The sequence below is a fragment of the Dipodomys spectabilis genome, unplaced genomic scaffold (assembly GCF_019054845.1).
Source record: "Dipodomys spectabilis isolate Male_0828 unplaced genomic scaffold, ASM1905484v1 ptg000207l, whole genome shotgun sequence".
NCBI classification, from domain to species: domain Eukaryota; kingdom Metazoa; phylum Chordata; class Mammalia; order Rodentia; family Heteromyidae; genus Dipodomys; species Dipodomys spectabilis.
In genome coordinates this window covers 8,347,509-8,360,834 of record NW_024870884.1, presented here as the reverse complement: position 1 = coordinate 8,360,834, position 13,326 = coordinate 8,347,509, and the positions used below count along the sequence as shown (strand labels likewise).

The 13,326-nt window shown below is 34.4% G+C and overlaps 1 protein-coding gene across 1 annotated transcript in view; it reads left to right on the top strand.

Moving 5' to 3' along the window:
- Ctnna3 (catenin alpha 3) overlaps nt 1-13,326 on the top strand; it is a 1,268,549-nt gene that overhangs the window by 1,147,492 nt on the left and 107,731 nt on the right. The gene's annotated exons all lie outside the window — the stretch shown is intronic.

Below are 13,326 nucleotides of genomic sequence, written 5' to 3'. Positions count from 1 at the left end.
TTGCTTGGGCTGGCCTTGAAACATGGTGTTCCTGAGGAAATTTTGTATTAAGACATAGTCATTTGAAGAGTTTTCATATTATTATTTTCATATTAGGAAAAATTAATTGTCCAAAGGGATTTCCTTGTAATAATTGCATATGTGAACAAAATTCACTATGATAAAGTTAAAAATATATTACTCTTTCCTAACTTCTTTACTGCTAATCCTTTCTTTTATGAGATGTTAGTGGATTTTCTTATGCTATTTCATACATAATGTGATATTTACTCCTGTAGTCCTCTTCTTTCCTCCACTCTTCACTCACTGCTCCCCCATCAGCTCCCAATATTATTATTATTATTAGTCATAGTAGTAGAAGTATTACTATTATTGTTATTATTATGCCTTGATTCCATATGAGTGAAAACATTCAATAAATTTGTCTTTATGAACTTAGATTATCTTAACATGATAACCTCTAAGTACAGTTGTCTGCGGACTACATAATTTTATTCTTCTTTGTGAATGAATAATACTCCATTTTGTTTATGTACTACCTTTGCATTATCATTGCTTTTTGGTCAGCTAAGCTGGTCCCTTCTCTTGGGATCTTGAAAATAGTGGTGCTATAAGCATGGTGCACCAGGGTCTTTCCTATACATTATACATTATACATTTTTTAAATTTATGTGCAAGAATGGTATATATAAGATTATATTGCAGTTCTAATTTAGTTTTTTTAGGAATCTCTATACTGATTTCCACAGTGGCTGAACTTACTTGCATTCTGACCAATAGTACATTACAGTTCCTTCTTCCTCCTCTTCCTGGAGAAGGAGTTCCATGGAGTTCCATTTTTCTCTCTGCCTGGCTGGCTTTGAACTGGGGTCCTCCAGGTCACAGTCATCTATGTAGCTAAGATTATCTGTATGGGTTTCCAGTGTCTGGCTGAGATATTAAACATTTAAGTCTCTTTTTTCCATTTTTTAGAATACCAAATGTTACCTTTTAAATATTTTTACAAGTCTTCCCATATATATGCAGGACATGGACAACTTTAAAGAAGTTCAGAATGTTGAATCTTTACAATGGAATAGAAAGGGAACCATCAAAGCAATTTAGTTTTAGGGGAATGCAATAAATTAGTGAGAGAAGAAGTGAAAGGGAGAAAATGGTGTATGGGGATATAAACTGTCCAAAATTTATAAAGCTCATGAATGAATTTGAAATTCTCAAGATATGGAGCTTAACTCTGATTTATTTAAGTTGCATGGTATGGGAACTTCAGTTAATTCTGGGTCTTACATCACAGAACAGTAATGTGTATAATTATTCAGGAACATAGTTACATTAAACAAAACCCTTCTTTCCATTTCTTGGAGTTCACTTTAATAAGCAGCATTTTATATGATCATATAATTTTATATGATCATAGCTATTGAGCCTTTCAGTCCTCTCCTAAGCATATCCTCTTTTGTTCTTACTGTGTGAATTTTTAGAGTTCTGTTTGATTAATCATGTCCAGGTGTAATTATTTGTCTTTTATTATCCATTGGGTTTACTTGTAGATTTATAGGCACATTGTATTTATTACAAATGAGGGAAACTATATAGCCTATGTATCTTTGGGTCTGGATTACTTTGCTTAGTATATTTTTTTCCAAGTCTTTTCCTTACAAATGGAGCAATGTCCTTCTTTCTGATGGAATCATAGAATTCCATGTATATATACCACGTTTTCTTGATTCTGTTGTGGTTCTTTTTTTGTTTTTGTTCTTTTTATCTTCTTTCCTTTTTCCTTTGGTTATTCCCTTCTGCTGCTGTTAATGATTTCTATACCCTTTATCTTTTATATAAGTTTACTGATTTGGGGAGGAAAAGGGGAAACACAGAAACAGTGGAACAAAAGATGAATGAATTCAGCAGTGAAACCCACTAGACACTATGTTGTAAATGAACTACACAACTTTGAGGGAAGAAAAGTTGGGGGAAAACTGGGAGACTAAGAGGAGGTGACACAGTTCAAAAGGAAATGTACTCACTATCTGACTCATGTATCTGAGGAAATGTACTCACTATCTGACTCATGTACCTGCAATCTCTCTGTACATCACCTTTACAATAAAATTTTTAAAAAGTAAGAAATATAGTCACAAAAATATTTGTGGAATTTCCAATTGAGCATGAGAAAACTTTTTCCAAATATTTAAAGCCTAAGGGTAGGCCATAAATTATTCAAAATGACAACTTCTTATTTTATATTTTGGAATTTCATAATCTACATTTAATTGATAATAATCTAAGGAGAATAGATATTGGATATTCTTTGCACAAGATGTGACTGCAGGTTTTGCACCTGGTTTTAAATAGAGAGCTATTGTCAGCACATTTACAGACATCATTAATCATAATACTATATTGAATCACAACAATATATGCACATACTTAAGCATAATAAATGTCATGTGCATTTGCACCTCTACAATATATTACTGAAATTACTGTTTTATCAAGAAAATTGAGAAAGAGAAATATTCATATTCACATAGACTTTTGGAGAGGAATAGGTTATCTATCTATCTTATTAATAGATATTTGCTTCTTATAAAATTTTATTAATCAAAATTATAATTAAGATATACATAGAAATACACAATTCTCAAATTATACCTATTTTAGTAGTATAAAATTCCCATCGTTTTCAAGATTTAAATCACAATATGTCTACTGATATTGGTTTTTAATTTGATTTTTTGTTTAAAGGGGAGAAGGGATGGGGCATCAGTGATTCACACTGAAATTCTAGCTGCTCAGGATGCTGAGATCTGAATTGTAGCTCAAAGTCATTGCAGGCAAGAAAGTCTATGAGACTCATTTCTGATTAACCACCAAAAAGCCATAGTGACTCAAGTGCTACAATGCTAGACTTCAGTCATCACCCACCCCCAAAAACTCAGGGAAAACTCCCAAGCCCTAAAGTAAAGCCCCAGTACCAGCACAAATAAAGGTAGGGGAGGAGGGAAGGAGATTAGAAAGAGAAATAAAGAGTATGAATTCGATCAAAGGATGTTAAGTTTAGAATGGAAATGGGAATGTCATGATTAACCTCCTTTATACAATATACAGTAAAGAAAGAATGACAATGAACAAAAAGAGAGACTGATGGAATGAAGGAAGGAATGAAGAAAAGAAGGGAGGAAAGAAGGAAGAAAGGAAAGAATGAAGGGAAGGAGGGAAAAAGGAAGGAAGAACAGATGATAGACAGAAAGATGAAAGGAAGAAAGGAAGGAATGAAGGAAGGAAGAAAGGAAAGAAAGAAGGAAGGGAGGGAAAAAGGAAGGAAGGACAGATGATAGACAGGAAGAAAAAAAAGGAAGGAAGGAAGGGAGGGAGGAAGGGAGGAAGGAAGGATAGATGACAGACAGGAAGAAAAAAGGAAGAAAGGAAGGAGGGAGGGAGGAAAAGAAAGAAAGAAAGAAACACAGAAATAAAGGAAACGAAAAGAAAGAAGAAAAGAAAGGCTTAAGAACAAAAAGTCATAATTTTATAAAGAATAAACCTGTTTTCTGTTTAGTGAAACTATGTATTCCATGCTTCCTTAGCTATCCAGTGAAATTATAATTTGATCTTTTCTTTTTCTGTTTTCCAGATGTAGTCTTTCTCTGTAGCACTGGAATAAGGGCATTATGGCTGTCCACCACCATGCCTAGCTAATTTGACAATTTCTTCCCAGAGATATTTTAAAGTCCTTGAGAGAAGAGTATGCCATACAGCTCTGTGCAGTAGACATGAGTGGGTGCTGGGTGGTGATGTTGTGGCTTACTTGTTGGTATTGTGACCAAACACACCTTCATTATGCTGTAAGCCAGTGATAGATGGAGATATCCTCAAACCAGCAGAGCTTATTTGTAAACTACCAGGTCTCCATTATCTGAGAATTCTGTCTCCTTTCTGAGTTCTTTTTCCATTCTTTTGGTCAGATTAATACACTTCCTGTCTACTTCCAATCAATGTACTGTAAATAGAGGCATGGAATTCAGGTAACTAAACTTACTTTTCTGCAAAGTAAATTGAATAGGTTCTGAGTCACATGTTAAAGAGACCCTTAGAAATAAAAGGAATGGTTTTTGTTGTTTGAGTCTGTCACAGATGTGCAACGTTTGCTTATTGAATTTTTCATACATTTATATATTGTCAACTTGAGAGATATCAGGAGGCAAAACAAGGGTATCAAGCTTCCTGTAATGATGATCCAAACAAAAGATAATTCAACTGAATTGTAATTGGTTCAAATCTTTGAAATTGTTAAATGTACATGACAGGTGCCAGTACCTCACACCTGTAACAGTAGCTACTCAGGAGGCTGGGATCTGAGAATCCAGGTTTGAATCCATCCCAGGAAAGAAAGTCCATGACATTCTCATCTCTGATTCACTACCAAAAAGTCAAAAGTAGAGCTGAGGCTCAAGTAGTAGACCATGAGTCATGAGCACAAAACCTCAAGAATATAGAGTCCAGCCTGTTGCAACAATGAGAAGTACAAAATGTCATGTCAAAACCAGCTTTACAATGTCGGTGGGGGGGGGGGGGGGTATGATTGGGTGGGAGGGAGGGGGGAGGCGGGGAAGGGAGGTGAAGGGTAAACAAAGGAGGAGGCTGCAATGCTTGGTAAGAAATGTATGCATTATCCTGCCCATGTAATTGTAACCCCTCTGTACAGTATGTTCTCAAATAAAATAAAATAAAATTTAAAAAAAAAAAAAAAAAAAGAATATAGAGTCCAGGACCTGAGTTCCAGCCCTAGGATTGGCACACAGAAATAAATAAAATATACAAGCATTTAGATGTGGCTCACTTATAATTAATTTTAATGGGCGTTTCTATTATGTATTAAATATGATCAATAATGCACATGAGTTTTGTAAAATTCCTAATACCATTTTAGACTTTCATAATGTAAATATTATATACTGAACAAAGACCATTATTATTTTCTTGGTTGTCTGATACTCATCTACACTGCTGCGTTGAAGTTAAATTTTGATACATTCAGGTGCCACCAAAGGAACTGACCATGTGTATAACAGGATTTTTAAGGAATAGGGGAGGGAAATAAGAGAAAGAATAGCAGAACAACTATAGTAGAAGCTGGTGATGGCTTTATATAACAGATATATAACAGGTGATATACATTTCCTTCAATTCTAGAAGGGCAAATTCAGGATAATATAAAAAATTTCTTTAGAATTATCTAATAGCTTATTCTGACCCCCAAAAGTAATAGAGTTCCTTAAAATGTAGTGTGCATCTGTTGTTTAAAGAGCAAAGGATCGTGTGAGCAAAGGGCTGAGAGCTCATATCAAACCTCCAACCTAGTTGTCCCTCTTGAGGTCATTGATGCCCTGGAACTCATCTTCACTTTCCTAGGAAGACAAATTCAGTAGTGTTAGTGTCCCCAGGGGAGTAGACAGGCTTTTAATGTTGACTCATGGTATCCAAATCTCAGAAGGTTGCAATATATCATTTTATGCAATTACCAATATGTCATACAATTGATATATCACTATCTTTAAAAGTTCAGAATACTTAGTTAATTTTTAAAGATACATTCTTCTTTTTAGGATTGCCTGTTTTGAAAGACTACTTATCATAAACCACCTGCTTTGGGTATAAAATGGTATACTTTTTTTTCTGAACCATTTCAAAGTAATTTTTGAAATGGAACTCCTTTGTACAACCACTCAGTGACAATAAAAATATAATTTTAAAAAGGGGTTGATGCTGATCAAGATGAATTGTGCACATAAACTGCTTTGTTAAGTGCAGTTAAATGCTTTGTTAAATGTACAACTGCTTAATTATAATTAAATTTTTAAGTAATTGGAAACATCGTAACATTTTATAACCTAAATATTCAAAAAATATATAAACCATATAAAAATATAAAATTCATGTAGAAAAAAACTAGTGGACATCCTCTTTTACAATAACAATAAGAAGCACAATTTAATATTAATCATCATCTCCTACAGTCTCCTAACATCCTGGCTATTTTCAGTTTTGTTATTTGTGTCCCAAATGTGTTTCTTTGCATCATTTTTTTCTGGCAATCAGAATACAATTTGGATTAACAAATAGAATGTTACTCAATTTATGTAAAAGAACAAAGTATGTGAGAGATTCTTTTCGTTTATAGGTGATATGGCTGTGTCATCTGTAACCTAATGGCCATGGTATGCCAGGTGGATATCAATACCTATTTCATAGTATTATGATTGCCTGACTCAGTGACAGGCGTGAGGCAAGCATTAAAAGCTTTTTGTATTTCTTTGAAAATAGTTTTACCAGCTGCTTTTTTCTTCTTTTTCTTAATATACATTTTTTATTGTAAATACACTGTACAGAGCGGTTACAGTTACATGGATAAGGTAATGAGTCCATTTCCTATCGAGCATTGTCACACCTTTCTTTATATTTCCCCTGCCATCCCTTTCCTCCCCAACTCCCCAACTCCTCCTCCTCCTCTTCCACCCCTTCCACCTCCACAAAGTTGTAAAGTTCATTTTCAACATACTGTCATGTACAGCTCATTGTTAAAATGGGTCATCCTGTATCCTTATTTGAGAATTTTGTTATTTCCCTTCCCCTCCCCAAATTAGAAAAATGTATATGCCACAGCAGGACTCCGGAATCATATATAGTAACAACAGGGGTTGTATCATGGGGGAAGAACATACAAAGAAACAAAAAATCACATAGTACATTATAAGTACATTAAAAGCAACAGCAAAAAAGATAAAACCTCTTGTGTCCCTATCTTGAGGTTCATTTTGCTTAGCATCAGGTTGCATGGTCATATGTGCATAGCTTTTGACCTCTTCTGCTTGTCCTATACATATATTACTTATTTGCAGATAAAGGAAACCATGGGACCTATGTTTCTTTGGGCCCGGCTTACTTCACTTACAATATTTTTTTTCCAAGTCATTCCATTTCCTAACAAATGGGGCAGTGCCATCTTTCTGATGGAGGCAAGAAAGAAAGAAAGAAAGATGTAGAAATATAATTTAATCCTTAAAGTCTAATTTCAATCTCCTAATACTATTTTAAAATATTGTTTAAAAATCATTCTTAATGGATTCTTAAAATGTGTTTTGTATCACAATATCATATGCTTAAAAAGCAATAAATACATCTTTTTCACATTTATTAATGAACTTTTAATGAGATACAATTTTTACTTGTAGAACTTCAGATTTTTAAATTCTGTCCACATTTCTATTATATATGATTTTTGGCGGGGGGTTGGTCATGGGGCCTGAATTCTGGGCCTGGGTTCTGTCCCTCAGCTGTTCAGCTCAAGGCTAGCGCTCTACCATTTGAACCACAGCTCCATTTCTAGCTTTTTCTGCTTATGTGGTACTGAGGAATTGAACCCAGGGCCTCATGCATGCAAGGCAAGCACCCTACCACTGAGCCACCTTCCCAGCCCCTATATATGATTCTTTCATATTAAAAATTGGGCTCTGCTGGATACTATTGACTCAGGCCTGCAGTGCTATCTAGTCAAGAGGATTGTAGTTCAAAGCCAGCCTGAGCAGGAAAGTCCATGAGACTCTTATCTCAATTAAAACTATCCTCCAAAAAGCCAGAGGCAGAGCTGTGGTTCCAGTGGTAGAGCACTAATGTTGACCAAAAGAGGCTCAGGGACAATACCCAGGCCTAAATTTCAAGCAAAAAACAAAAACAAAAAATAACAACAATAACCACTTTCTCAAGTATGACTGGGCTTACTTTAAAAGTCTCATAAATTCTGCTATTAAATTTGATAAAAGTTGGGAGATAAAAACATGAGTAAACCTTTAATAACCTTTTCTTGCATATACACTGTGCTATATTTTTCAAGTATATAAAATAGAGATAAGTAGTGGCTCTCAAGATACACAGATAGTCAGGCGCTGGTGGCTCACACCTGTAATCCTAGCTACTCAGGAGGCTGATATCTGAGGATCACGGTTCAAAGCCAGCCCGGGCAGGAAAGTCTGTGAGACTCTTATCTCCAATAAACCACTAGAACCAGAAGTGGTGCTGTGGCTCAAGCGGTAGAGCACTAGCCTTGAGCTGTAGAGCACAGGGACAGCGCCCAAGCCCAGAGTTCAAGCCCCACGACGGAAAAAAAAAAAAAAAAAGATACGCAGATATGAGTGATACAATTAATTAAGAATATCCTAACATTTATAATTAAAAAGCATAACGTTGCCTTATTTATTAATACAATTCTATTTCTGTATTTTATGATAGGGGAGATGATAATCATGTCATAACTAAATACCTATGACAGAGGTAACAGAAAATTAAAATTTCAGTTGATAGTTAATTATTAAGAAGACAAGTGGAGCCGGGCACTGGTGGCTCATACCTGTAACCCTAGCTACTCAGGAGTCTGAGATCTGAGGATTGAAGTTTGAAGCCTGTTCTGGTACAAAAGTCCCTATGAGACTCTTATCTCCAATTAACCACTCAAAAACTGGCACTGTGGCTCAAGTGGTAGAGCACTTAGCCTTGAGCACTAAGAAACTCAGGGACTGTGCCTAGGCTCTGAGTTCAAGCCCCATGCCACAAAAAAAAAAGACAAATGGATTTAAGGATGAAATCTTATGTTAACCAGTTGGGTGATGTTTCATTGCCATTTACTTCTCTGGAATTTTGATTTATTGTGCACACCATTAGTGGTTTGGATTTGGAGGTTTCTGAGAATGAGGTGATTATGATAACATGTTCATTTAGAATTTATTGCTTATGAAATGAACTTACTGAAATTATCTAGTTCTTCAGTTCTTTTCTAGTTCTGTGCTTTTTGAGATAAGTTAGTGAAAATTTTGCTCTCCTTTCCCCCATTTTAGCCTTCCAAGTTTAGAGAGTAGTTTAAGGTGCATAGATACATCTAACATAGATACATCTAACATGTACAATTTTCTAAGTGACTTAGTATATTGCAGGTACTATTGTTAAACCTAACTCTAATTCATCTATGAAAATTTATGAGAATTTCATATATAATAAAAATGGAGTTTAAGATGTTCAAGTTACTGGCTACATAACTCATTCCTTCTAGGATTGGAAGTTTGATGGATATCTTCATGAATTTGGCCCAATATCTACATGAAATTTTCTGAATTTGCCTATTATGTAACATTTTTCTTTTTCTTTTTATTCAAAGGAAATGAAAATCATTTAGCACATCAACTTTTTACCCAGTAGTAGTGAGCATAGTGAAATTTAAAAGCAGATGAGGAAAGATCAACCATGCTCTGATTAAAGTCCTGGGGGAATAATAAAGATGCAGGATTGACAATGAACAGGGAAAATGTAGAAGGGAAATGAATTTGAGATCCTCATGGAGGTAAAAAGCTTGACATTTGTGCAATCTAAGTGACAAAATTCAAGTCAATTCTATAAATTTTGGATCCTTCTACTTCTTTATATCTTATGTGTATTTCCTTTTTCATGTTGGGGATTGAACTCAGGACATTGCCCTTGCTAGGTGAGTGTTTTGCCACTGAGCTAGATCTCAGCCCCTTTTATTATATCTGGAATAAATAGTTATAGTAACAACTATAGTAAACTTTTGTCATGTATCATCTATTCATCTTCTAGTGTAATGACACTAATGCAAAACAGAACAAATAAATAGCATTTGGGTGTGGACACACATATATATGTAAATTCATCACTTTTATTCCGAAAAGATGATCATCATTTCAAAGATCTTTCCTCTAGTTAGTTATGCTTTTGTGTTCACAAATGATTAGGCTGCGCAAGAGAACTAAGTGAATGTGTGGAGGAAAGTTCTTATAAAATGTTCTGAAAATTTTATAAAACAAATTGCATATAGCTGGGGAATGAAGGCAGTTATGTATACTATTTGGATGTGGCCTAAGTTATGTATGCTATTTGGATGTGGCCTACAAGTATGGTAAATCTTGGACTCCCAGAGATGATGAGGAAGCAAAGAAGATGAACGAAATAGCTAATGGATTGCATATCAAGATGTTTACCTGAAGTAGCAATGGCTTAGCTTTAGTTGGAAGGCACTGAGAATGAAAAGTAAAATGAAATGAGACTTAAAAACTGGTAAGGACAAAAGGTTATGGTTAAGGTTACCCTTGTGGCACACTAATTCTATTCATAGGTATGTACAGTCTAGGGATGTACACAGATATAGATGTGTATCTGTAAAATACCAAGGATATCCACTATTCATAATAAACCCAAATGGAATAATGGCAAAAAATATGCAATAGAATAATGTCAATATAGAGCAACAAGAACAAGCAGAATAAAACTAAATGCAACAATATAAATGCTGAACACACACATGTGCACACACACAAATACACACACACATACGCACAAACACTACAGTACATCTGTTAGGATTTTTAATAAGGTTCAAGAATCCTAACTGGGCACCAGTGGCTCACGCTTGTAATCCTAGTTACTTAGGAGGCTGAGATCTGAGGATCACAGTTCAACCAGCCCAGGTAGGAAAGCCCATGGGACTCTTACCGCCAATAAACCACCAGAAAACCAGAAGTGGTGCTGTGGCTCAAGTGGTAGAGCGCTAGCCTTGAGCTGAAGAGCTGAGGGACAGTGCCCAGACCCAGAGTTCAAGCCCGATGACCAAAGAAAAAAAAAAAAGAGAGAGGGAGAGAGAATGCTAAAATGCAGTCATAGTAATTGTTGTTAGAAGAAGATATAGGAGCCTAGTAATCTCTTTTGTTTTTGTTTTTGTTTTTTTAAGTTCACTGCCAGACACGAGTTTTCTGTTTGAGAATATAGTTTCAATCTTACATTGGTGATTTTCCTATCTGAAGTATTTATTTAAAAAATACAGTGGTAATATCTGTGGAATTGATATTCTTTATTAAAAATATGTATAAAGCACATTAATCATATATGTCAGAGAGATTATTTAACCCAAAATTTCTTTACACTTTATACTTTACTTTCTTATTTCAGTAAGAATTTTTTCCCCAGAATCTCTAAATACATCTTTAAATTTTTGAAATTTTCATAATGATTAAAGATTGATGGCATTTAATGGATTATTCATAGAAGCACATAAACCTTTCAGTAAATTTGTCACTGAGTATTTCATAAATGTTCCTCTGTATAAAAAAGAAATAGAACCCTCTAGAACTTTTAATTTTGCAAACTATTGCCCTACATTCGACCCTATCTTGTCAGAAGTAAATTTCTGTAGACTGTAACATGCCATGTGATTTGAGATATCATTCAGGAAGCTGAGTGTAACAGATGACTTTGCCCATGACAGGACCAACTCATATTATCCAGCAATTAACTGTCTTCCTGCATAGCATGTGGGCAGCAGATACATTGTTTATTTTGTAGCTGTGACTTTCCTAAGGTCTTATAGGAAATCAGACTTAAGCTAAGGACTAGAAGTTGGAATGAATGCGCTTAACTAGATCCCCTATTGAATAATTTTATTGTGAGGTCGTTGAATGCCTTTTGTAATCTATCCAATGTAGACTTCAACATTGTGCATTATACTGTGTATACATTGTACACAGATTTATTTACTTCTCAGATTCAGAGTATGAAAAAGTCTCCAGGTGAACCTACCCCTTATTTTTATTATTTGAAGTTTAAGCACTTTTTATGAGACTAGAGAATGATAATGACCAGTAGGTATTTCTATTTCCATTTTCTATTTTCAAGATAGTTTACTGAGTTGGTAGCTTATAATTTACTTAACATGCTTGCATGTTGCTTTTTGATTTCAGAAGTAGTGAGCTGTGTCTTCACTTATGTGCTTTGCCATATGCCAGCAGTAGTAAAATTTGCTTTTCTTCTAACATATTGCATAGGGTACATTTCCTGAGAAGAAAAAAAATTATCACCAACTATTTTGAAATGTTAAGAAAGAGAACTTATATAGCTCATTAATTAAAAATGTAGTCTCACACAGCTTATTTAATTTTATTCTTCAAAGGAAATGAAATAATAAAAGGAAAAAGCTTAAGTGCTAGACACGTGAATATATTTTTATAATTTTCCTACTGACGAGATATCTATCATTTATTAAGCATTTAGTATGTATCCAGTAATATGCTAAGGAATGTATAGAAAACTCCAAACCAGAAAGCTTCATTATTTAATTAATTTGGAGAACTTTACAGACAGTAAGTTATTTTTGACTGGGTTGAACTTATAATAAATAGATAATCAATGGCAAACAATTGGAATTACTTCATTTGTTTCATTGTTTTATCTTTTCCACTGGCTGTGTCTTAATTCCTTTTTTTCTTATATGTAATGCTTGCTATCATATACTTATAATTCTGTGAGATATACTTTTAATATTCTAGACCAGTATCCACATGTGATCTTAGCCAAAAGGCCAGGAAGCAATGTAGACCAGTATCCAGAACACTGCAAAGCTTCTAGAGATGTTGTCTTTCTCCTCATGTAAAGGTATCAAATATCATTATCTGAAAACACATAGATACTACAGGGAGTATGCATTCTATGTGAATATTTCCATAAACAAATTCCACTTAATTTATCCTTTTCAAAATACTTATACTTAGCCTACTGTTAGAATGTGCCTAAAATTCTGTTTTGTTTGTGATGTTGGAGACCAAACCCAGGACCTTTTCAACTATATAATTTTATGCATAGGTTTGTGAAATTTTTATTGTGTTCAGATTTGCAAAGTACTACTACTTTAAGCGTTTTTTTCTCTTATGAAAAAAATATTCAATTTCAAGAACCTAAGTTCATGAATATGGCACTTTGGGAGAAAAGGATGGATTTCTACCCATCCCACATTTCAGGTTGCAAATGGAATGTGCATTTCACATGCTGTTAAGAACAAAACATATCTCAAGAATATATGTCAAAGCAGATGAAGTTTACTGTGCAGGGGGGAATAGCAAGCCCCTCAGTACTCTGTATGTTAATTAGGGAGGCTTGGCTCAATAAACCTGCATTCTTTTCTTATGACACATATTATAGTCAGCTGAATATAATATGTACACAATATGTATAACAATCTTTATTTTCTTAGGTGTGCTTACTGGTATAAAGATAATTTACAAGTGCACACTTCTCTGATTTCCTGAACGTATATTCAATGTTTATGTAAGGATCAACTGTCTACCAATATATACATATTTAGACAGGTATATAGAGTCATTCCAAATTAACTTGTTATAATTCTATATTTTGAAGCATAGGAGTAGTGCTATAACCAAAATTATATGCATTTTTGACAATGTGATTCAATAAACTTCATTTAAAATTTTGATGTGCTAG